General features: G+C 41.1%; 1 protein-coding gene and 1 pseudogene across 2 annotated transcripts in view; one reads left to right on the top strand and one right to left on the bottom strand.

Moving 5' to 3' along the window:
* DCDC2 (doublecortin domain containing 2) overlaps positions 1-24,312 on the top strand; it is a 153,932-nt gene that overhangs the window by 93,172 nt on the left and 36,448 nt on the right. The gene's annotated exons all lie outside the window — the stretch shown is intronic.
* LOC309828306 (small ribosomal subunit protein uS10-like) lies at positions 7,698-8,042 on the bottom strand (annotated as a pseudogene). Its single transcript has one exon. The product of its transcript is annotated as a small ribosomal subunit protein uS10-like (transcript).

Below are 24,312 nucleotides of genomic sequence, written 5' to 3'. Positions count from 1 at the left end.
GATTACTTTGATGTTGAAACTGACTAGTCCTCTAGTCTTTAAGTCATTTATTCCAAAATACCTAGTAATCAAAATAATAACATTAATGATTTTCCACCACTGAGGCCCGCAGTGTAAATTAGCTCATGGAAAGAGCTTGGAAAGCAATACAACTGAAAGGCCTTTTCTTATCTTGTTGACCAAAGGAGTTTAGAAAAGTCCACCCATTTCAAATGTAGCCCAAAACCCCCATGGAAAAAAACTTTACAGTTCAATTAGCGGGAGATAAATTGCGTGATGCCTGTAATCAGAAAAACTGGCATGAACTCAATGTTCAGTTACTACCTCTAAGCTCTTCCTACTTTCTGATGTATCCCCTTAAAGCCACTGAGGAGTTCTGGAGGATAATTAATTTTTAGGGTGAATTAAAAGAAGTAATCTGATGATAATAAGAGCTGATTTTCAGCTTGTACTTGTTACTATGGCCAATAGCCACACTAGTTGTTTATGATTTCTAACTGGTCAGTGCCGCTGTTCATTGGTTCTCAAATATTTTGACTTTTTAACCTGAAAATTATGCCATGTATGATATTTATGCATATATATATATATATATATATTTTTTTTTTTTTGCGGTACGTGGGCCTCTCACTGTTGTGGCCTCTCCCGTTGCGGAGCACAGGCTCCTGACACGCAGGCTCAGCGGCCATGGCTCACGGGTCCAGCCGCTCTGTGGCATGTGGGATCTTCCCGGACCGTGTCCCCTGCATTGGCAGGTGGACTCTCAACCACTGCGCCACCAGGGAAGCCCCTTTATGCATATTTTAACTATTACATTACAGCTACACCCAAATCTATATGCACTTACATTGTCCATACCTGTACCGACTGGTTTGCATATCTGTTTTCTGTCTCCAGCACCTACACATCACCTGCCGCATTGTTAGTGCTCAGAAATGTTCTTAGTTGAAAAATGGAAATACATATTGTTTCTCTTTTTGTGCATCTCACACCCATTTGGGTTGGTGTGTTATTTCCTAAGTTTTGTTTTATAGAATAATCTCATTACATGTATTTTTTTGTTGAAAGTGACTTTGAATACTGAAATAGATAATTTGCAGAATTGAAAAAAGAATTTTAAAGTCCAGGGCAAAGCCAGGGACCTCAGAACCTGGAACCAGGGACACAAAAATCCACAATATTCTTTCTGTATCTTTCAGCTCTGATTCTTCTAGCCCCTTGGCTTCATTCTCCCTTATTGCACACAGACTTTCCTCCTGTGAGGGGAATGTGGCTGTAGACAGCTCCTGGATTATATCCTTTTAGCCCAGGAACATGAGAGTAAAGAGAACTTTCAACTGCAGTTTGGGGGAAAAAAAAAATCACAGGGAAGGATTCTGATTGGCCCAGCTTACAAGCATGTGTCCACCCCTGGGGCCTATCAGGGCTGGGGAATAATGATTTATGATGAGCTGGGTCACATGACCACCTCAGTGTTTGGAGGAGTAGTGCTGTTACAAGAAGGAAAAAGGGTTGCCTGTGAACCAGGCAGTCATCCCAATTAGCGCCTACAATACTTGGGTGAAGCAGACTTACCGAATAAAGTGAGAAAAGACTTTGCATGAGGTGGTCCACCTGTTATTGAAAATAAGATAGTGGTGCTGGGGAGAAATGTGTTTCTAAAAGGGACTTGAGTCTAGCAGGAGACTAGTATCCTGTCCTTTCGTTTGACATGAAGGGGATGCCATTCATGTTACTCCTTCTCCCGGTAGGTTTCGTAGCTTTTCCTTACCACAGCTGTACTTACCACATGCACCTGCAATAACTTCTTGACAAATCCGCCTCTTGCACTGGACTGTGAGCTACTTGTGGGCTGGGATCACATCTAATTCATGTTTGAAAATATTCATGTTTCCAGTGAATGCTTGGTACTGGCAGAATGAATGAAAATGGGAAGAATAGCAGTCTACTGCAGAGTTGAGGCATCGAATGAAAATACAGTTGGATTACACATGTCTTTTATTCTAGAATTGCAAGACAATAGCTGTTAAAGCTAATAATGGTTCCTCCAGCCGATAGAATTGCCTGCATATATTCAGGGAGCTCTTGTCCTCACAGGGCAACCGTTTCTTACTCTAAATGTAAATCCTTTTCTGTGTTGGCCCATAATCTACTTGCTTGTAATCTCCACTCTGCTCCCGGCGAACCCGTCAGAAGGACGGCGTGGAGAATATGACTCTTCCAGTTGGTAGCCCTTTAGAAATTTGGAGACAGGTGCTGATGTTCATTTCAGTCTTTCTCCAGCTAAAACGTCCCAAATTCTTTCAGCCACTCCTCAGTGAGAAGGATTGCTTCATCTTCCTATCCCGGCTACATTCTACCTGCAAACTTTGGAGTGTTTCAGTGGCCACCTTAATATGAGATGCCTGGAACCAAACACAAACATCCAAGATGTGGTTTGACTTGTGCAGAATTTACTATGGGTTGATTACACCCTAGGATCACAGTCAGTGGTTTGGGAAGTGGAGCCCTTTCGTTAGAGGAAATTTTACAAAAAGTCCCCTTTGTGTCATACATAAACGGAGATCTTTTCTGGTGGCAGGGAGTTTTCTGGATAGTTTGGGAGGCCCACCTGCTCATGATTTTCCTCCTCATGTACTGTGGTGGCCGCTGAAACATTTTTATGGAACTCAGGATTTTGTGACCCACCCCAATCTGAAAAATGTATGATTAAAATGTATTACATATTTCTATGAATGGAGTCCAAGTTTTCAGACTCAATATAGGTTATATTAAGTTTAAGTGCTACTAAAATTTCCATTTACACTCACACGGAGAGCTGTCAAGTTACATCCTCCCATCCTATAATGCAGGATTTTTCATGTGTTCCTGTTAAATTTAATCTTGTTGGTCTGTATTTCAGCCTGTTCACCTAATTTTGGGTCTTGATTTTGTAACTTGTTATCTTTTCCATCTTACCATAACCTGGATATTTGGCAGTGTGCTCTCTACATGGTATCCAACTATTTTTATAAGTTTTTTGAAGCAAATAGGGTCCATGAGAGAGGCTCTTCTTCAAATTGACACCTGGATGCGGATGAGCATTTTTTGTGGTTCAAAGACTTTGTACCCAACATGCCTAAAATTACACTAACCATCTCCCACCACAACACTTTCTGTCTCGATCAATGTCAGCACTATTTATCTGTGCCGAAAATTTATGTACAATCTTGACTTCTTTCTTCCCCTTACCTCATATTCCCAACTGTTCACCACATCCTGCTGACTTTACTTGCTAAATATTAGGACAGTTTCCCAATTTTCATCTCTCTACCACAGCCCTTGTTTAGGCTCGCCTTTGCTCTCAACAGGCAACAGTAACTTCCTAACAGGTGTCCTTTTTTTCTGGTCTTTCCCCCTGAGTTTTGTTCTGTCCTCATTTCCAGTGTCACCTGTCTGGACCAAAATTTGACTGTGTGTGGTTCACGTGCTTAAAACCCTCCAGTCGCTCCCCGTCACCCACAGACAAAGCTGAAGGTCTTCAAGTTCATGACTGTTTCACATCGTATTCCTATACCCCCTAAACTGGGCTTGATGCTCTTACAACATTAAATGGCTTGGGGTTTCCTCCATGCCCTATACTCCCTCTTGGTTTTTACTGGCTTCTTTGTCTGAAATTCTCCGCATTCATACTGCCACCCAAACTTTTTTTTGTCAAAACTTACTTGTTTTTAAGATTCAGCATAGGTGTGCTCCTTCGTGAGTTCTGCATCCGCGTATTCAAGCAACTGACGATCGAAAATATGTGAAAAAATTTTTCCAGAAAGTTCCATAAAGCAAAATTTGAATTTGTGCACACTGGCAACTATTTACATAGCATTTACATTGTATTAGGTACTGTAAGTAATCTAGGGTAAGTTATATGCAAATACTATGTCATTTTATATGAGGGACGTGAGCATCCACAGATTTTGGTATTTACAGGGGTCTTGGAGGTATTCCCCTGTGGATACTGAAGGAGGGGTGACCGTAATTTGCATTTAATCTGGTCTTTAGTAGATACTTAGTAAATATTTGTTAAGTAAAATAATGGATGAATCAACCCACTTATATACACATACTCATGTTATTTTCCAACCCAAATTTTACCATCATATACACAAAGATATGTGGATTAGTGAATCCATTAACTGTTACGTTGAAATACAAATATTCTATGTTTGATGCTTTCTTCCTCTATCAAACTGGCAGCCCTGTATAAAAGAAATAAGGAAATTTCCTCATTAATGACATGCTAAGTGAACTTATTTTGGACTTCTTTCCATTATTGCCTCCTTTCCTAAATGCACACAAACAGTTCTGGAAGGAGTAGATTTCTAGTTAAACTGCCTGATTGGAGATCACTTTTTACATGTTTCTTTCTTTCCAGTAGCTTCAAACAATTAACCTGGAGGTGAAATAACACGAATTTATTGACTATTCCCTGTGATATTGTAAATGTGCCTCTTGACACTAAGCAGTTTATAATTTCATTGGCAGAAGGAGACATACACATGAAATAGGTAACAGTGAATTCAGCAAGTAGTCCAGTATCAAAAAGAATGGCACCGATGATAAGTGTTTGGCATTTTTGGAAACAGTGGCGATTTAAACAAAGAAAAAGCAAACAACCAGCTGCACCACATTTGAATGGGCAGAGGCTTAATTTACAAAAAATATAAATTATTTAGGAAGGGAATCAGGTGAAGGTCCGGGAAACAGGACCTCCTGTGATTTTATGTTGAGTGAATTGTGAGGCTACTAGGGTTATTCTAGAAATAAGCACATTAGTACACCTAAATTGAAAAATTGTGTGATGTTTGGAATAGGGGCTGTTTTATCAGAACTTTCTTATGAAGTCTGATACCACTGTAATCAGATAAGAACCTCGTGCCTACTGAGCTTACATCCACTTGAAAACACATTAGAAACAGGAAAAAAAAAATGAATTAAACATAGGGAAAACCATCAAGTGCTACCTGGGATAGTCATGCTCTAATGTCTTCAGACTCGGGAAAGCTGTTTCCCAGGCTGCTCCTAGGCAAATGAAGAAAGGAAAGTTTGCCAGGTTTTCCCGTGGCCAGAAGGAAGTATACTTTGAAGCAAATATACTTTTTCCAAGAACTCCATCCATTCATTCACATTTAGCAACTATTTACTGACTCTCCAAAAGGCACTGTGTTAAGCTATAGAGAGAATTCCATGGTTGCTAAAGCAACACCATGAATTGATTTCCCATGTTTAACACCCCTCTCCCCTGCAATAATATTTTGTCTAGCAACCAGATATAGCCTCGTGTAAATTAAAGAGCATTGCCTGTGTTAAGTGAGAAATATAGGTCTAGTCATGCCTTGGGCAAATTATCCAACAATTCTGTCCTCAATTGGAAAATGAAAGGGTTGAACCATTTGCTTTCTTGAGTCCTTTGGGGGCTCTAAAATATAATGATCTAATTAATTTTGATGGTCTTCTGGCTTACACTTTAGTATTTGTGAGTGTGTTTAGCACCTGAAGATGCTGATAGAGTTAACTTTGTGAACTTGCACAGAAGACAAAGTTCTGAAATACAACGGCAATGGTGTGTTCATTTAAACAGGAAAACATCCTTCTGTTCGCAGGGCAGGTATAAACTTCCATTGCTTAGGTATTTGAAAACTTAATGAGTTAATATTTATTATGCTATATGACAATAGTTAGAATATTTCCGTGCCTGGTTAATTGAGATGTGGTGCTTTGATTTTATGGCATTTTATATGAACAAATTTTTTTTTTTTTTTTTTGTGGTACGCGGGCCTCTCACTATTGCAGCCTCTCCCGTTGCGGAGCACAGGCTCCGGACGCACAGGCCCAGCGGCCATGGCTCACGAGCCCAGCCACTCCGCGGCATGTGGGATCCCCCCGGACCGGGGCACGAACCCGCGTCCCCCGCATCGGCAGGCGGACTCCCAACCACTGCACCACCAGGGAAGCCCTATGAACAAATTTTTAAATGCACTGCGTGACTTTATGGATAATCCTGATGTTTTAGACATGGCAGAGACATAGATCTTTTTATATCTGTTACAGTGGATGAAATTGCTGTATAAAGTTTAAACTGCTCCATCAACAAAATTGAGCATTTTAGTAAAAGAAACTTATACGTATGTGTATAAAATTACCAAAGTCACATAGCAAATATTATCTTGAAGTCATTTCTGAAAGGGAGTATTTTCATGTTCTCAGTGAATAATTTCTTTCTGCCTGAGAGCTACTGTTGTACCCTGGGAAATATTCAGAGGAGAAGATAAAATTATTTAGATTTGCAGCTTCTTGTCATGGGAGGTGAAGGTCTTTTTATTATTATTATTAATGTGATGGGAATATTTCCATCACATGGTGTCTCTGTACAGCACAACCTTTTCATCACGTAAATAATTAATACCTCCTGCCATTCCTTGCTTCCCCACCTCAAACGCTTTCCATCTGAGTGAGGAGAATGTCTCTCTTCTCAGATAAAGGTTTCCCCAAGTACTGACACTTGGTGGGAGTGGTGGGGGTGGGGAGAAGGGTCGTTTCTCTGCCTCAACACGACCCACATCTGAGCTGGCTGGAAAGGAGTGTACCAGGAAACAGGAGCTTGTTCTTTTCAAACTAAACTTTTCTTGCATGTAGTAATTGCAGTATTTTTCCAGAGAAAGATTCAGCTTCCGGCCTGGTATCTTTTCCTTTCACATGGGCCTGCTTCTATAACCAGGGCTCCTGGCCTGGTCTCAGAATGGACAGCCCACGTATCCTGCTACTGAGGGCTAGACTGGCCCAGAGTCCCCTTGGTGATCAGTGGTGTCAGGCACCATCCCTGCTCTCGGGCGCGAATATTCTCACCTTCTCATGAGGGAGAGAGACGACGAACCAGGAAACAGAGAAATAAGGCAGGTCAGAGAGCAGGGATGCTGTCGAGGTCATGGGGATGGAGGTGCCCTGAGCGCACACTTCCTCACGGCTCCATTTCTGCATCTGGAGAACAAGTCACAGGTCAGGCAAGTGTGTCTTCCACAAACCCCCCCTTTTCTGTATCATTTTTGCCCCTCAGTGATGACTTCTTCCAGTTTCTCTTAGGTCCTTGGTTGGGCCCTGCCATTATTGAATGGAAAATGGCAAATTATTTGGTGGTCAAAAGAATAGACAGTCTTCAGGTAAAAAAATTGAAGACAGCTGTAGAGGAGAATTTTTTGAAAAATCGGATCTAGTCTTTTTGCATTGAAATGAACTTTAGCTTTTGTTGTGAAAAATCTATACCCTCCTAATACTTGGTAACTTCTGTGTTCTTTCCCTCCTCAGGACCTTTGACCCAGCCATTTCCTCTCCCTGGAGCATTCCCCCTCAGATATCCATTCCTCATGCTTTTTAAGTCTTTGTTTACATGCTATTTTTAAAATGAGGCCTGCCCTTACGGCTCGAACATTGCTCCCTCTCTCTAGCACTCCCTAGCACTTATATGATGTAATATTCATGATTATTGTGTCTATTGAATCTCCACTGTCCCTTCTACTCCCAGCCTCCACAAGGCCATGAGATTTCTGCTTATGTGAATTCCTAGTTCTTAGAACAAGGCCTGGCACGTAGTAGGTGCTCAATAAATATTGTTGAATTACAAAAGTTTTTTTTTTTAACAACTTATAATCAACTTTCAAAAGTTTGATTTAAGCATCTGCAGCAGTGACTTCAGCTTCCACCGGGGCTCAATGCTGATAGAAGTCACCTTAACAATCTCGGAAGGACCATGTGTGTCAGTGAGTCACTGGTGGGTCCTTCTCTGAAAATGACCCCAAGGCTTAGAACCTTCACTACAAGGATTTTTTTTGGGGTAGCGATTCTCAGAGTCTTGGTAGGCATCCGAACTGGTCCTTTCACTTTGAGATTCTTTCCCTTCACGCCTCTGATCAAATCATCACACACTTTCTCCAAAGATTTTATGTTGCTGCTGTAATTTGGTGAATTGCCACCTCTGGTTCCACACGTGTCCTTCCGGTATCTTTCAAAGACATGCGATGAGGCAGGGGCAGGTGCAGGCAGACCTGCACTCCGCTACACCTCTTCCTCAAAGAGACGAAAGATTAAAAAACCCAAAACACCACGACAACAACAACAGCAACCTGTAAAATCCCTCAGGAAAATCTCACGAGGGCTGTTTGTTTTGGGGACTTAGAGGTTGGAAGCAAGTGCTAACCCTGTCCTGGCCCAGGTAGGAGAGAGCTCGTTATCCAAGCAGGGTGGGGGGTATGGGTGGAGGTAGGGGGGCAGGGACGCCAGCAGCCCAACCCCAGGCATCTCAAAGGGAAAATGGCAGGAGAGGGAGCTGGCCATTCTCTGGGCTTGCGACCCTCTGACTTCTCCTCCCATCCTGAGAGTAGTCAGGTCTAAATGTGGACAGAGGGACTCATCCCTCTGTAGTTTGGTTCTGATGGGCATGAGTGTAAAATAGTGGAACTGAGACACATTAACAATTTACCTTCATTTAACAAGTTGTATGAAGACATGGTCATAAGTGTTCGGGTTTTTTTTTTTTAAATCATATTAGAATGTGTTCTGAAGAGACTGCTCCCACAGACTAAACCAACCTTTCTATTTGACCAGCTGACTTTCTTTAAAAGTGTCTTGAAAACCTTTTGTGCTCCTTTCCTGAAAGATGTAGTGAGAATGTGATAAGCAGAATAATGGCCCTCCAAAATCCATGTCCAAATCCCCGACATCTGTGAGTATGTTATGTTACAGGGCAACAGGGGAGTAAAGGTTGCTGATGAGCTGACCTTAAAACAGGGAGATGGTCCTCACTTACCTCGGTGGGTCCAGTGGACTCCAAAGGGTCCTTTAAATGTGGAAGAGGGAGGCAGAAGAGTCAGAACCAGAGAGCCGACGTCGTAAGAAAGACTCAATGATGGGCCATTGCTGGCTTTGAAGGTGGAAGGAGGCCACGAGCCAAGGAATGCAGGTGGCTCCAGGAAGCTGGAAATGGCGAAAAGATGGATTCTCCTCTAGAGCCTGCAGAAAGGAACGCAGCCCTGCTAACACCTTGATTTTTTAGCCTGGGGAGACACATTTCAGACCCTGACCTCCAGAACTGTAGGATAACAAACTTGTGTAGTTTTAAGCCATCAAGTTTGTGCTAATTTGTTACAGCTGCAATTGCAAACCAATACAGAAAGAGTAAGGGGAAACCTGTCTTTGTGTTTTTGCCACATGCCTCCTTCCCAGTGCTGTGGTATTTTCAGTATTCTTCCGGGGAAAATTAAAAGACAGAACCACAAAGCACTTTAGGAGACTGTGATGGCCAAACCTGGCAGTGGCCACTATGAACCTCCCTCAGGGGACTGGAGTCACACCCTCACTTCAAGACAGTGGCCAGAAGCTCACAAAAAGAGACCCACACTGGCAAGGTCTCAAGCCATGATTCCTCCACCATGGCCTGGGTTAGGGAAAGAGATGTATATGGGGAAATATTAAAAGTTAGTGCACAGTGCTACTCTTGGAATTCTTCATTAGCAGGTGTTTAAAAGTCAGCGCTCTAAAATTACTTGCAGAAGCTTATAAATATGAATTTCCTGTAATTCACATTTTATAAGAACTCGTATCAGCTGTATCACAGCTTGAAAAATACCAAAAATGCATTAGAAAAACCTTTCTGTTTAAAACTATATTGATCTCATGTTTACGTGGCAAAAGAAGGCCATTACGCAGCAGGCAGTAAAAGCTTCATTTCAGAGAGCTTGAGAAAAACCTCAAAATAATTCACTGTTAGACTTTTCCTTACAAAATAAAATGAAATAACACCACCTGCTGCTTAAAATCTCCAATTAATGCTATAAAAAGTACCTTCATTTAAAAAGCCAATGTGTAAATTTCTCCAAGCTGGCTGCAGACATTTCTTCAAATTTACTGTAACCTTTTGCTCCTGTCTGCAGGAGAAAGAGGCTTCCAGATTCCAAAGAGAAGCCAGACCTGATTTTCACCTAATTACTTAAGAGAGAAACCCCTTTCTGTTCATCGGGTTCAGTTATTTAAGATACTGATAACTCACATATAATCTGCTGCTATGTGTGTTTAGTAGAAATTGTGAAAGAAGATTATCGAAGCTTGCGAACATTCCACCTAGGAATTAAAATCAGGGTGTTTTTGCACGAACCACAGAAGAGAAGGAAGAGGCTGGAAGAAAAAATGAACAGTGATCTTTCTCATCTCACAAGGCTCTTTAAAGACCAAATCAGCAGGTGTGAAAATCACCACCTTTGAGCAGTTTTTAAGCAATGAGAAAGTGCAGGTCTTTTATCTCTCTTTCCCACCCTGATAGTCAGGTTAATGAGAATTTCCGAGGGGTGAGCCACTGGACATCTTTGAAATGCCCCCCTTCTGTTTATCAGATGAATCAAGGGACAGTCAGCTGTGAACACTGGGCAGGAAGGGTCAGCTGAAAAATGGGCAGGAGGGGTCATTTGCAGCCTGTGAGCAAAACCAGCAGGCCGTTTCTGTCATTCTGTTTTCTTGCCCAGCCAGTTATCAGGGCAGAAGCTAGCATGGAAAGAGTTGCCAAGAATCATTCGGGGCTGCTGTGGTCAGTTACTAGTACAGCGCAGGGAGTTCCTGGCAGACAAGACTGAAGACAGATCTATGGCTTAACCTAGGATGGTCCAGCGTCTTTGCTTGCCCCTCAAGGCTCTCCACGATAGCCCGCTCGACTGGTACCGCTCATCTCCCACCACCCCTCACCATGAATCCAGGAGGACTGGTCTCTTTAATTAGGTCCCTTGATGATCCCTGCCCCTCCAATGCTCTGTTCTTATTTTTAATTCTTGACTGGTGTGTCCTGCCCCACCATATCTCTTTTGCATAGCCTACATTCTCTGAAAGTCCAGGGGAAGTGGTACAGCTTCCCCCAGGGAAGACTTTATAATCCTCGCTCACACTGATCTTAACCTTTCACGTTTGTGACCTTACTGAGTCACAAAACTGGCATCTTAGAGAGAGATTTGTTCGCAAAAAGGTATCCGTGTTATTTATCGCTTAATTAAATCAGTAGATCAAGGTGATGTTTTGTGGGCACCCTGCTATCTTCTCCACTCCTCTTCCCTTGGTTTTGTGAAAATCCTGTCTGTTGCTTTTCCCTTTCCCTTTCTGCTCCTTCTCAGTCCGAGAAGAAAGATAACCTCTTTGTCTCCCTATCTGTCTTCAAGTGTAGTGTCCCTCAGTTAGGTCACAGGCTCTCTCTTCTGTATCCACATCTCCCTGGAACACGAGTCCTGCATCCCAGCTACCTCCTGCATGCCTTCACTGATAGTACAGAATTTTTGAACTTAAATTAGATTCTCAGTTAAACCCGTTCTTCGCGGATCCCCTCCAGTTATGTCTTCCTCACGTATTCTCCTCAGATGCCTAAGTGAGAAACCTCAAAGTCATCTGTCAGCTGTGTTCCTCCCTTGCCGCATCCCACAGGCTGCTGTTTGGTCTATTTCTAACATCTCTGGAAGGAGTTTCTGCCTTTAGACCCCACTGCCGTTCCCTGGGTCACACCCTCTCTACCTATAAGCAGTCCGACCTGAGCAGAACCTGAGGGGTTCTCAGACTCCAGTCTTGTTCACTTCTAATCTATCCTTGACAGTCACAAGTTATCATCTGAAATGCAGACAGGATCAGGACTCTATCTTAGAAACTCTGGTGGTTTCTTGCTCACCAGAGCCGAGCCTGTCTCTTTCACATGCTTGTAAGTCCTGTCGAGTCTGCTCTAGTCTTCATGGCTCGTGCTCAGACAGGGATGGTCCAGCCACTGGGCTCCTGAAAGTGTTGCGAGAGTCTGCTCAGATTTCTTTGTCTCTGTCAAACTGTCACTGAGCCCTCAGTCAAAAATAAGCACTCTTTTTTTTAAGGGTACCATTTGCCCTTTGCACAGACCTTCATTAGGGCACCTATTATATAAAATGTTATTTATCGTGAACATGATCTATTCTAGGGCAGGGACTGTGCCTTTGTTCATCCTTGTATCCTGAATGCTGGCATAATACCTGGATCATAGGGGGTGGGGGGCAGGTATCAGCGAAAGTTTGTCAGTCAATGGATGTTCACTTCCAATTAGCATACAGATCCACTACTGGGCAAATATTATGTGTTAAACTTTTTTTATCCTTATACAGTTATGAACACACAGGTGACAAAGAATAAATACTTGTTGGCTAGTTTGTGATTAAAGCTGTAAGCAAGTGGAAGTGGAACTGTAGCACGTAGGCATGTGGCTGAAATATTGGATATAATGTTTCACAGTGATGTGTGGGCGTGTATGAAGATTTGCTGCACTACGCTTTAGAGTGATGTACTGTTTTACTGCTCTGGTATGAATGGGAGCACATGATCTTAAAGCAGGAGACCAGTTGCCAGGATTTAGGGGGAATATTTATTTAGGTGAAATTAGTCAAAAAAGAAAGGGGAGTTTCAGACCCACCAAAGAGCTGTAGTCTCAGAACATGCATATTAGTGTGTGTATGTGTGTAATGGTATAGGCAAAACTTCCTGTTTAAGGCTCTCTTTATGTAATGTGTCAAATATAAGTAAATCAAGGGCTTGCTAACATTAGAAGTTCTATATCATTTACATAAAGAAGTAAGCAATGACTGAATGACTGGGGTTGGGGACTGGTTGTGAAGGGAAGCAGGCTAGAATATTCATTGTGACTGACTGATTTCATAGTCAGGTTCCTACTTCATTTTTTCATGTTCCTTTGTGAACCTTCCATCCATCTTCCTATGAATATGTCTATATACATATGTATATATGTGTATATATTATAATGTATATATGCACACCCATTTGTGTGTGTGTGTGTGTATGTTTATCCAGTTAAGCTTCATGCTTGTCCAGGTCAGGGACAAACTTGCTCATTTACTTGTCTACTGCCTACTCTAGATTGATTACACCTAATAAGTTGTCCAACATGTAGCAGATACTCAACAGTTACTTACTGACAACCTAATTTTCTTTGTATATCTAACGGAAATGATGCAAACATTTAGTTCCGTTTCAAAATTTTTGGAAAGCACACAGAGTCCCACAGCAGCTCTGCGTTTCCAAATTTTTGTTGGAGCACGGACACAACAACCATTTATAAAAATCCCCCCTCCCTCACCCTGCCAAATTGGAGGAGACCTAAGAGCAGATAAGGTGTTTAAAAGAAATGTCTTCACTCCCATGTTCTCTATGCCATCATCTACGTGGCTCCAAGAAGAATATTTCAAAGCACATAATCTGGCAGAAACACTTATCCACACATTTCTTTTTTTATTGATCGATGTCATAACTCTGTTAGAGGCTAAGGATACAAAGATGAACAAGACGTGGGCCCCTCCCTCGAGGCATTCACAGTCAGATGAGTTCGTCTTCACAGTCCAGGAGTGGAGGTGGGTGCCACCCATGACAGGGGCAGGGCCAGGGTACTGGGGGATCACAGAAGAGGGACAGCCAAAGCCGGGCTGAGAGGCCAGGGCGAGCTTCATGGAGGTGGACGTCTTCGGGAAGGATGCGGGTCAGGTCATTGTCAGCAGCACCCTGTCATCCTCAGGACCACACTCCTGAGAGGGTCTCATGAGCTCTTTCACCTTCTGGTTTCTATCACCTCCTCATTTTCAAGCATCAATATACAACACGCGTGTGTGTACACATGTGTACATGTGCTTACACACACACACACACACACACTCACCGAATGCTCTGGCTAATAAGAACTGAGCAGATCGTATTAGTCAAGACTCAGATCTCAATGGCTTATGTAAAAGAATCCTTCAGCCTTGATATCTCTGACTGTTCACCTACAATTCATGCTTCAGCCTATTGGAATCATTTTTCAGTTCTCAACCTTCTAATGAAAGCACACTGGCCAAGGTTGTCCTTGACCTCTGGAAGGTTAAATCCAATGACCTTTTTACAGCTTCCTTTTACTTGGCCTCTTTGCCCCATGTGGGTGACCCTGTCACTTAGCACTGTGTCATCTTGGACAAGTTCATTAAGTGATCTCTGCCTCGATTTCCTCAATTATAAAATGAGATAGTAATACGATTATTATTATCACAACCCTATGAGTATTGATTGAGTTGATATATGCAAAGTGCCTGGTATAAAGCAAGCATAGTTAAATGCTACTGTTATTTAACTCTCCTGATCAGTCTCTAGAAAACAATCGCTATGCTGGTAACTTTGACAGCACTCTTGGGTTGTCCCCCCACCTCTTTGTGTCCTTCAGCCTTCTTCACTGACCTCTCTTATTTATTCTGCCTCCCCTTAAATATTAAGGTCTCAGGGTTTGTCCCGACATCCCAGGCTAACACACTGCTCCACCCCCAGGGCTCTCCTGCCTCCCACTTGCCGCCACGACAGCTCAAATCTAACCACTTCCCGAGTGGTCTTTGTGAAACTCAAATCTCAGCATGTTCTTCCGCTGCAGAGGCTCCCCTCTGCAGGACCAAACCCTCTTACTTGGCTTACAAAGCTCTTTCCACCAGCTGGCCTCAGCCCACCCTGCAGATCTTACCTCTCACCACCCTGACCCCTCACTTCCAGTGCCTCTAGGCAGCTCCTCATATGTACTGGCCAAGTGGGCTCTGTAACTTGCATGGCCTTGCTCATGCTATTCATTCTTTCACACCAGCTTAGGCATGATTTCCTTGGGTATTCTTCTCCCTGGATATTCGACGACTGTCTCCTCTGTGCACCACCGTACCCCGAGCTGTTGCCCATCAGACCTCTAGGACAGCTGCTGTGCTGATTTGCAGTCATTGCCGTTTCCCTCAAGGGCAAGGGCTGTCTTATTCTTTGTATCCTCAGCACCTAAAGAGCAGCTGGTGTGGTTGGTACAGAGTTGGCGCTCAGACGATGAACAAATGAATGGGACAGACAAATGGAAGGGCCAATAAACTGTAAAGCTGGACCAGGAGCCCATTCCCAGTGGACACTGGTGATGCCAGTTCCCTGCTGCCTCTGCCTGTCAGGGAGAGACCTTCCCGAGCTCTTTCTTTTTCTCTTTCCTGAGAGGGTTGGTGGGAATCTGGGTGCCTGGTGGGCATCTGCAGATGATCCAGATTGTCTCAATCCTCTGTGTTAAAAGGGAGGTCAAGGGTGAGGTCAAGGTCATTAATGCATTAGGAAAAGCAACTTTTTACCTTTCTTTCCCACTGGTGGGAAAGCTCAGTACAGTGACATTTAAGAACAGTCTCTACTTTTAACCTCTTTCAAATGAATAGCACTCTTAACCATTTTCTCTCTGTCAGTTTTCCTTTTCTTTCTAAGTGCCAGTTTGGTGGCTACATAGGCAAGCATGGCAACTATTGGCTGGAAATCCCCAGACGCAGGATAATTTATAATAAGCCTGGTTGTCATGATCCCTACGCAATGCAACTTACAGCTTCTTTTTGCAAGCTAATCAGTTCAAGGAAGTATGTCAGGTGTGCAGCACATTTACAGGGATTGTTTATTTAATGTAAAAATGTGTCTTTATGCATTTATTTCTTTAGTTGTTAATTTGCCAATGTGTACCATCTCTAACAATTCAAAGGCCTTTCCAAAGTTAAGGTAAAATTGTTGCAAACGGCATGAATTTTGTAAAACAGATGAATTGAGAACGTGAGAGGGGATGCTTGATACACAAAAGGTAGTTTTGCCGTTGCTGAGTTAACGGGAACAGTGAAGAACTGTCAGTGTTGGGGTAGAGTTAGCCCAACTCACACAAGGTTGGTATGTACAGAAATACCAACCTTGTCTCTGCTTCCTTTGTGACCACTCAAGACCATTGCATATGGTTTTATCATCTGGTTTAAAAATGTGCAGTTTAAAATATATTTAAGAACAACATGTAACACATTTAAATGTAAAATTGGACTGTGTGAATATTCTTAGAATAGTATTCATAAAGAAGTCAGTTCACTTAGGCACAGTTGCAATGATATTATGAGCTCCCTCTTTGCTTAAAAGCTTTTTCCAAGTTTTCTGATAGAGGATTGCCAGATTACATTTATACCCAGGGGTGGAATTCATTAATCTCTGCTCAATTCATTTGGCCACGGACTTTTTGAAAAGGAACATAACAATTTTTTTTATCCACACATCCCCATATGAAAATATACATTTTAGTCAGTCCTTTTTTTCATGAAGGTTCAGCTTTTGCCCCCCGCAGAAGAAAATATGTTCAAATAAGCAAATGTGATTGGAAATAAAAATAAATTTGATTATGATGAAACTTAGTGACTTCACTGTTTAAACAGTTATTCAATTTTTTGATTATTTTTATTTTGCATTCTAGTTTGTCCCACTGCCTTATGGATGTACTATTGTTATACCTGTAGCTCAGTGCATTATTCTCTTCTTATTTTTAGCTCTTCTTTCAATGAAATAAAATATACGTAAGCTTTAAGAACATCTAAAGAAAACAGATGGCTTTTCAGAATTTCTTTAACCCTGAAATTAAATCTCTTGCTTTTCACTTTTGAGCTAAGAATAAAATTGTTACGGATGTCCTCAGACCTCATATTAATGCCTGTTCCACTCATATTCCACATTAACATTTTTATTTCCACTGGGATTTCTGATATAATCAGGTATTAAACCTGTGGTTATTTTGGCAATTATGCCTTTTATGGAAGGATTCTAACAGCTAAACCCTAAGTTAGGAAAAAATATTGTTTTTACTTCATCTGGAAGAAGAGTTGTCCTAAAAGATGGTTAGAAGATTCAATCGGAGGTTAAAATTTTTAAAGAAAAGCTCACAGAGAGAGTCCTTCACTTTCCATTCATTAAACAAAACACACAGGAGGGCTTCCCTGGTGGTGCAGTGGTTGGGAGTCCGCCTGCCGATGCAGGGGACACGGGTTCGTGCCCCGGTCCAGGAAGATCCCACATGCCGCCGAGTGGCTGGGCCCGTGAGCCATGGCCGCTGAGCCTGTGTGTCTGGAGCCTGTGCTCCGCAACGGGAGAGGCCACAAGAGTGAGAGGCCCGCGTACCACAAAAAACAAAAACAAAAACAAAACACCAACCACCTTTCCTCACCACTTCCCCTGTCAGCCTCCACCTCATATCTTTGCTCTTTGTAGCAACAGTCCTTGGAAAAATGTGTCTATGCTTATGGTTTCTAGTTCTTTTTCACTCATTCTCTTAAATGCTTCAGTTAAAAAAAAAAAAAAAAAAAAACACACACAGGAAACTTCTTTCTTCCTCCTGCTCTGTCCAAAGCACATGCCAGACTCAAGCTCACGCCTTGAGCTCTGTGCCTGAGCCATCAATTTTTAAAAATTGACAGTTCTCCATTATTCCTACAGAGTTTAATTTCTCACACTGTCCTACAATTTTTACTTATTTTAAAGGGTATTGTCTTCCCTTTTCTCATTTGTTTTCCCAGAAAAATCTCAAAACTGCTCACCCTTCCTTACGTGTCCCTCCACTCAGACCTGCTGTTTCCATTTTCAATTTTTGAATTTGCTTCTTCTCATCCATAACTTAGAAGGCAGCCTGAATGTTGAAAAGTAAAATAGCTCTCCCCTGCGACTCTTACAGCACTGGCTCAGGTTTGGTCTAATTAGCATGTAGTTCATTACCTTAATGTTGGTGATGCTGCTTCCAAGGTATCATTTAAAAGGCCGAAGCTTGGGAGAAGCTGAGGCCTTGGTCCTGGCTCTGTGAAGCCTTAGACAAGTTCTTTAATCCTCAGATCCTTTATGAAGTAGAATAAAAACACCTACTTCACAGGGTAATCGTGAGGAATGTGCTTAGCATACATAGTAGGTGTTCGAAAAAACTAGGTCCCTTCTCCCTCTCCTGGCTCCATATTGAGTGCTACGTGTAGCCCAGCCAGGATGCATGTCAGGGGCTTTGGGAGAAATGAGTATGAGACAATCTCAATATCCTTTCTCTGGCAATATCTAAATTGCCTATAATGTGGTACCATTACGGTACAGAGAGTAAGTATAAAAATTTCAGGGCTTCCCTGGTGGCGCAGTGGTTGAGAGTCCGCCTGCCAATGCAGGGGACACGGGTTTGTGCCCCGGTCCGGGAGGATCCCACATGCCGCAGAGCGGCTGGGCCCGTGAGCCATGGCCGCTGAGCCTGCACGTCCGGAGTCTGCGCTCCGCAATGGGAGAGGCCACAGCAGTGAGAGGCCCGCATACTGCAAAAAAAAAAAAAAAAAAAAATTCAGAGACTTGAAAGACATTGGAGGAAGGGGCCCTTGAGTTGTGTCCTGAAGGGAAGGATGGACAAGCGCTGTGGCCGGGAGGAGATTGATTCAGGAGAGGCCAGGAGGTGAGGAGGACAGGGAAGCGAGAGCCATCACGTTCCGCTGGGGGTGAGGGGTCTAGTTGCAGAGCTGTGGGGCGTGTTGGAAAGTCAGTCCATAGTATGATGGTCTTTAGGAATTGAACAGAGGACTTTAGACTTGAAATGGAACATAACAGGGAGCTGGAGTTCAAGTAATTGCATTACCCTCGTTAAGTGGATTATCTTCCAGGCGGCAAGAAGAGAGGGTTTTTATGCCTTTTATTTTCTCCAATGTAGTGCAGTGATTTTTAAGCTCTCTGTGACTCATCATACAAAAATATTTACATCATGATACAGGACACCTGCATATGCTTATGTATATTTGTTTCATGAAATAAAAGTTTTATGAAACAGTAGTTACCCTGGTTATGTGTACTGCACAGGGCCGACTATGTAATTTGCAGGGTCTTGTGCAAAATGGAGATGTGGGACCTTTTGTTCAAAATGCAGGTAAAAAGTGCTGTTAAAGGTACTTAAATATATACTTTTTCCTTTCTTCTGTGGTTCTTTCTCAGCTTGTCATGGTGCCTTTTATTTTGCTTTTATTGTCATTCTGAGTAAAGAAAATTTAAATTGGAAGTTTAAATTATTAAGATTTAGAAATGAAAAAGGAGAAGTCACAACTGACACTGAAGAAATGCAAATGATTATAAGAGACTACTACAAACAACTATATTTCAATAAAATGGACAACCATGAAGAAATGGACAAATTCTTAGAAAGGTACAGTTTTCCGAGACTGAACCAGGAGAATTAGAAAATATAAACAGACCTATCACAAGTAATGAAATTGAAACCGTACTTAAAAATCTTCCAACAAACGCAAGTCCAGGGCTAGATGGTTTCACAGGTGAATTCTACCAAACATTTAGAGAAGAGCTAACACCGATTCTTCTCAAACTCTTCCAAAAAATTGCAGAGGGAGAAACACTCCCAAATTCATTCTCCAGAGCCACCATCACCCTGATACCAAAACTGAAAAAAGATATCACAAAAGAAAGAAAATTATAGACCAATATCACTGATGAACATAGATGCAAAAATCCTGAACAAAATACTAGCAAACAGAATCCAACAACACATTAAAAGGATCATACACCATGATCAAGTGGGGTTTATCCCAGGGATGCAGGGATTCTTCAATATATGCAAATCAATTAATGTGATACAGCACATTAACAAATTAAGGAATAAAAACCATATGATCATCTCAATAGAGGCAGAAAAAGCTTTTGACAAAATTTAACACCGATTTATGATAAAAAACTCTCCAGAAAATGGGCGTAGAGGGAACCTACCTCAACATAATAAAAGCCATGTATGACAAGCCCACAGCAAGCTTCGTACTCAGTGGTGAAAAACTGAAAGCATTTCCACTGAGATCAGGAACAAGACAAGGATGTCCACTCTCACCACTCTTATTCAACATAGTTTTGGAAGTCCTAGCCATGGCAATCAGAGAAGAAAAAGACATAAAAGGAATACAAATTGGAAAAGAAGAAGTAAAACTGTCACTGTTTGCAGATGACATGCTACTATACATAGAAAATCCTAAAGGTACCACCAGAGAACTACTATAACTAATCAATGAATTTGGTAAAGTTGCAGGATACAAAATTAATGCACAGAAATCTCTGGCATTCCTATACACCAGCAACGAAAAATCAGAAAGAGAAATTAAGGCCACAATCCCATTTACCATTGCAATAAAAAGAATACCTAGGAATAAACCTGCTTAAGGAGGCAAAAGACTCAGAAAACTATAAAATACTGATGAAAGAAAGAAAAGGTGACATAAACAGGTGGAGAAATATACCATGTTCTTGGATTGGAAGAATCAATATTGTGAAAATGACTGTACTACCCAAAGCAATCTGAAGATTCAATGCAATGCCTATCAAATACCAATGGCATTCTTCACAGAATTAGAACAAAAATTTTACAGTTCGTATGGAAACACAAAAGACCCTGAATAGCCAAAGCAATCTTGAGAAAGAAAAATGGTGTTGGAGGAATCAGGCTCCCTGACTTCATACTATACCACAAAGCTACAGTAATCAAGACAGTATGGTACTGCTGCAAAAACAGAAATACAGATCAATGGTACAGCATAGAATGCCCAGAGATAAACCCATGCACATATGGTCACCTAACTGATGACAAAGGAGGCAAGAACATACAATGGAGAAAAGACAGCCTCTTCAATAGGTGGTGCTGGAAAACTGGACAGTTACATGTAAAAGAATGAAATTAGAACACTCCCTAACACCATACACAAAAGTAAACTCAAAATGGATTAAAGACCTAAATTTAAGGCCAGACACTATCAAACTCTTAGAGGAAAACTTAGGAAAAGCACTCTCTGACATAAACATAAACCACAGCAAGATCTTCTTTGACCCACCTACTAGAGAAAGGGAAATAAAAACAACAACAAAAAAGGGGACCTAATGAAACTTAAAAGCTTTTACACAGCAAAGGAAACCATAAACAAGATGAAAAGACAACCCTCAGAATGGGAGAAAATATTTGCAAATGAAACAAAAGACAAAGGATTAATCTCCAAAATACACAAATACCTCATGGAGCTCAATATCAAAAAAAGCAAATAATCCAATTAAAAAATGGGTGGAAGACCTAAATAGACATTTCACCAAGGCAGACATACAGATGGCCAAGAGGCACATGAAAAGATGCTCAACATCACTAATTATTAGAGAAATGCAAATCAAAACTACAATGAGGTATCACCTCACGCCGGTCAGAATGGCCATTATCAAAAAATCTAAAAACATTAAATGCTGGAAAGGGTGTGGTGAAAAGGGAACCCTCCTGCACTGTTGGCGAGAATGTAAATTGATGCAACCACTATGGAAAACAGTATGGAAGTTCCTTAAAAAACTAAAAATAGAACTACCATATGAACCAGCAATCCCACTACTAGGCATATACCCTGAGAAAACCATAATTCAAAAAGAGACATGTACCACAATGCTCATTGCAGCCCTATTTACAATAGCCAGGACATGGAAGCAACCTAAGTGTCCATCGACAAATGAATGAATAAAGATGTGGCACATATACACAATGGAATATTACTCAGCCGTAAAAAGGAACGAAACTGAGTTATTTGTAGTGAGGTGGATGGACCTAGAGACTGTCATACAGAGTGAAATAAGTCAGAAAGAGAAAAACAAGTACCGTATGCTAACACATATATATGGAATCTAAAAAAAAAAAAAAGGTACTGATGAACCTAGTTGCAGGGCAGGAATAAAGATGTAGACATAGAGAATGGACTTGAGGAAAGGGGATGGGAGGAGGGAGCTGGGGCGAAGTGAGAGTAACATCGACATATATACACTACCAAATGTAAAATAGATAGCTAGTGGGAAGCAGCAGCATAGCACAGGGAGATCAGCTCGGTGCTTTGTGACCACCTAGAGGGGTGGGAGGGAGGCTCAAGAGGGAGGGGATAGGGGACATATGTATGCCTATGGCTGATTCTCTTTGGTGTATAACAGAAACTAACACAGTATTGTGAAGCAATTATACTCTAATAAAGATCTATTTTAAAAAAAAGAAAGCAAACTTTCCTTTCAACCAAAAAAAAAAATTACTAAGATGAATCATACCATTTGTCTTTATAACATGCAATGCCATAATGCTATAGTATAAGATCACTTAACTCATATATGGAATCACCAAAATTGCACAATTTGTATTTCTTAGCTCATATTTGCATATGCATTTTGTTCTTATCAGAATAGTGGAAATACTGTATATAAAACTAGCTCAGCTATTTATTTCACTTTTAATATGCACATTCTATCAACAAAAGAGTAGGCTAGGGTTATCCTTGGTCTTTCTTATTTCTTACAATGCCATTGGCTTCTTTCTTCCTTGGAAGCAAGTTCTGGTTTTATTGGAAAGTGTGGCCCCACCACACCTTTCTCAGATGCAGACGTAACATGCTTATCCTGTACTCATTTGAGTCTTGACAGTCGCCCATGCGATTGATGGGTCCACCCATTGATGAGTCCACCTGAGTTCTGTACTCACCAGCCATCACAAACCCTAAGGTAAGGAAAAATTGGCACACATATTATGCATATATCCTCCCCTCATGAATGTGCTCCATTGTCTCATTGGACTTCACTTATGAAACACAAGTTCAAAGATAAAATTATTAAGAACTTCAAGATGGTGGCAGCAGATCATTAAGCCAAGTTGGGGGCTTTTCATAGAATGGGGCCCTATGAGACTGTATAGGTCACATGCCCATGAAGCTGACCCTGGCGTAACAATCAATATTTTGTTTTCTTCTGTCTTATTAAAAAAAAAACATAGTTGCAACCCATTAAATTGATGTCACAATCCACTAATGGGTCATAACTGGCAGATTAGGAAACCCACCATTAAAAACGTAGACAGTAGTGTCAGATTGCTAGATCTGAATCCTGCTTCACCACTCGCTGCTTACGACCTTTAGGGGACCTCCGTTTTTCATATATAAAATGCAGGAAATATTATTAATTACTTCATAAAGCTGTTATGGTATTAAATGAGTTAATACACGTAATATGCTTAGAATGATGTATGTCGTATAATAAGCATCCAATAAGTATTAGATGATCATCATCGTGAATATTGTTACCATTATTATTAATTTACATCTTGCTCTAGGTAAATGCTGAAGAAAAAAGTGTTTCTTTACTGAACAGTAAGCATCTCCACTTATTCTAAAATAGATATTTGTAAATAGGTTTACCAATACTTGTGTTTTATCTTGACTGCAAGTATGGGAAATATTATAATATTCAAATGAAAGTTAATGCCTACCACCCTTAATGCAATGAAAATACTTAAAAATTACAGTTTAATGAAAAATTCAATGAAACGTTGCTTTATTTCTGTTCCTCCTTTCCAAGATTAAAACAGATAGATTACTGGTATTTGTCAATTATCAGTTAAAAAAGAAGCAAGGATATCTGAAAGGTACCATTCCTTAGCTTAAGGAACCCGAATTATTCCTTTTGTAATGAAATTGTTAGATGATGAACTTCAATCATAGGTTAAAATGCTAGAGGAGAACGTTTTCTATCTTTGCAAACATACAGCAAACATCAATTTTTGTTATAGACCCAAACTAAATCCCTAAGTGATAACATTAAACGAAAAGAGTGCAGAATCTGGTGGATATCCCATCAATACCTGTTGTTGGAACAACATTAAATCAAAGTGAGCAAAATGCTGACTGATTTGCTTTGATCAGTTTTGACTCCTTGATAGTTTCATAATAAATAATACTATTTTGTAGCTAATTTGCGTATTTCCCATTATCATCTGAAACTGTTGAGATCTCTTCCCATTCATGCCTGGACATTTTATGTTTACTTGATTCTCTCAAATTTGGTACTAAGTTTCTATCTGTATAAAGTGACAGTCACTTTATATCTGATTGTCTATCAATTGCTGATACATGGACATAAATATATGGGCATATTTATGATTGGATAATCATCTTAACATGGAGTTCAATAGACTCATTTAAATTTATTTATTTCAGGCTTTTTTTTTTTTTTTTTTTTTTTGCGGTACGCGGGCCACTCACTGTTGTGGCCTCTCCCGTTACGGAGTGCAGGCTCCGGACGCGCAGGGTCAGCGGCCATGGCCCACGGGCCCAGCCTCTCCGCGGCATGTGGGATCTTCTCGGACCGGGGCACGAACCTGCGTCCCCTGCATCAGCAGGCAGACTCTCAACCACTGCGCCACCAGGGAAGACCCATTTCAGGCTATTTTAAATAAAATTTGGGACATAGCAGATACTGCAGAGCAAAATATCTTATGAAAAAATTTGTTTTTATCTGCTATTTATTGATAGCAGTTTCTTGAATTGTACTTTATGTGTCTTCAAAGATATGCTAAACTGAGTATATTTTAACTTCGCATTTTATGTTAAGATGGAAGATTAACTACCA

This window comes from Grampus griseus (genome assembly GCF_964374135.1).
Source record: "Grampus griseus genome assembly, chromosome: 10".
Lineage (NCBI taxonomy): Eukaryota > Metazoa > Chordata > Mammalia > Artiodactyla > Delphinidae > Grampus > Grampus griseus.
The sequence above is the reverse complement of the archived record's forward strand: the minus strand, read 5'-3'. Positions and strand labels throughout refer to the sequence as shown.